At 41.4% G+C, this 2,558-nt stretch overlaps 1 protein-coding gene across 3 annotated transcripts in view; it reads right to left on the bottom strand.

The window, feature by feature from the left end:
* LOC111866837 (facilitated trehalose transporter Tret1) overlaps nucleotides 1–2,558 on the bottom strand; it is a 98,916-nt gene that overhangs the window by 61,283 nt on the left and 35,075 nt on the right. The window lies entirely within an intron of this gene.

Consider the following 2,558-nt stretch of genomic DNA (forward strand, 5'->3'; position numbering starts at 1 on the left):
AGCTCTTTCTAACGGACCCAACAGAATAGGTGTTTTCCTTCACCTGAGGACGGAAACAGATCCAGTTTCCGAAACGTCGTGTTTTTATTAGTTATCTTAAAAACCAGGACGATGGATAAAGTCCAAAAACCCAATATATCAGTGTGTTATACACTATCGTCAGAATCCTATAGTAACTACTTGTAGGTATACGTGCACCTTTCTGTATACTATAGTAATGCTGTAGTGTTCATCTCTGAACAAACAATTGTGTGGGCCAGAATATTATTTATTTCTCGTCGAATCATAAGACATAGATGTTTGAATCCCACATTACACAAATATATAGGACAGTTTATTAGAATTTATATGATGTTAATTTCTGATATAAGTAGGTGAAGATGGAACGTGATATCGAGGGGGGATGGAAGAAGAAAAAGATGAAGAAGAAAGAGAAGAGAGAGGATGGAAAGAAAATGAAGATACCACTCCCCCCCCCAAAAAAAAACTAAAAAGGAGAAAGAAAGCAAGCGAACAAGCAACTGCAGAATGAAGGAGAAAGTGACGGGTTTGTCGTCTGTGTGCATGTTATAAGTACTTTATGCACCTATATTACGTAAGGTTTGGTAAAATGTTATAATGTATAATCAATATTGGAGTAATTAAGAACGTTATGAAGTATATTAATTAATATGAAGGACTAGACGGATGTGACATACGAGTACAATGCCAAGCAGTGAATACCCTCTTTGTAACTCAGAATGTCTCCAGTGTTATTTTCGGTGACCAGGATGCTGATACACTGTCGCGCACTTTCGCAGCCCCAAGTGACATTAGAAAGACGAGTAAAAACATAACGAGTTGTGGTCTAACATTCCTACAGCAGTGGGGAAATAAGAGCTATTCTGAAGACTATGGAAACTTTTAGTGCCATGATAGTGCAGTCGGTATAGCGACGAGCGACAGGCTGGACGGTCCATATTCGATTCCCGCCAGTGCAAGATATTCCTCTTCATTACAGCGTCGAGACCAATTCTGAAGCCCTTACATCCTCTTCTCCAAAGACTGCTGGAGGTTTTTCCCCTGGGGTAAAACGGCAGGGTCGTGAAGCTAACTACTCTCCTCAATCTACTTCTTAGGTCAAGAAACTTGGAGCTATACCTCCACTCCCCCATACGTCTTCATAGCATAGTTCTTAACTCATTAATCGCAGGGACAACTTTAAATTTTTCTTTATCTTTATGGAAAATTTTGGACAGTGAATAGATTTGCTGACCTGTACTACAGCAAAGCCGCACGCAGACGCTTTCAGTTATTCTTGAGTGTAGCCCAGCCCATGTCAAACTGATTTCTGCTCTAAGATTAAGCGACGGAACTGTCCACTCTTAGACAGTCTGTCGTTCGATTGTTGCTATTTGTCTCATACTGTTAATAAGAATGCAGGATCTGAGGTTCTCACGGCAGTGGTTATGAAGAGTACCATCGTCTGGGGTATCACGTCGTGTAATCCGTTGAAAGTCAATCGACGTTTCGGAGGAACATATCGCCTTTAACTTTAGATACGAATAAGCCGAGTGGCTTGCCACCTGCTTTCAAGCTGGCATCTTGCTCGGCTTATTCGTATCTAAAGTTAAAGGCGATATGTTCCTCCGAAACGTCGGTTGACCTTCAACGGACTACACGACGTTATACCCCAGAAGATGGTACGCTTATTAATAAATTTGTTGACGTACACACCCTACATTCCCTCTACAATCCATGGATTCGCACTCCCCACCCTTCCCTTGGCCAGGACATGGTAATGCAACAGCCGCAGGAGTGTCAGGGTACAACAGGTTCTTGCTGTAACAGGGGTTGGATTTATGTGCTGATTTTTTCCAAATTCATTAATACTTCTACACCAATATGCCGATTGCCAGGAAATGTAGCACGAATGAGGGAGAATAGGATTGAATATAAGATATTTGTGGGAAAGCCCGAAGAAAACAGACCACTAGGAAGACCAAGACGTAGGTTGGTGGACAATATTAAAATGAATCTTAGAGAGACAGGATGGAGTTATGTGGACTGGATCGATCACGCTCAGGATAGGGACCAGTAGAGGGCTCTTGTGAAGGCGGTAATGAAACTTCTTGTTCCATAAAATCCTGGGAAGTTCTGGAGTAGCTGCACAATTGGCGGCATCTCAAGAAGGGCTCAGCTCCTAAATAAATGGACGAATGAATGACATCAACATACCATTACTATCGTCACTATAAGCATAATAGCAAAAGTGTGGGCCACGAAACACGAAATATAAGTTCAAAGACGTGTAAAAAATTAGTCGAAAAGAATATATTGTGAAGGTACTTGAGAAAATTTCTTACTTAGCTGGAGACCATACAAACTAAGAAATCGTGACGTTCCTGCCCTCTGTTAGTGAAGTACTAGATGTGACCCGAGGCAGGAGGATTGACTGTCCTTACTGTCTTTTATTGTCATACAATGAGAATTCTGGGATAGTACTTAGTAAGAGAACACTCTCCTTGTGAGTCATCTTTCTCGTTTCCAGTTCAACAGAACAGCGTGGTTTAGGGTTT

Source organism: Cryptotermes secundus, unplaced genomic scaffold, assembly GCF_002891405.2.
Source record: "Cryptotermes secundus unplaced genomic scaffold, Csec_1.0 scaffold533, whole genome shotgun sequence".
Taxonomy (NCBI): domain Eukaryota; kingdom Metazoa; phylum Arthropoda; class Insecta; order Blattodea; family Kalotermitidae; genus Cryptotermes; species Cryptotermes secundus.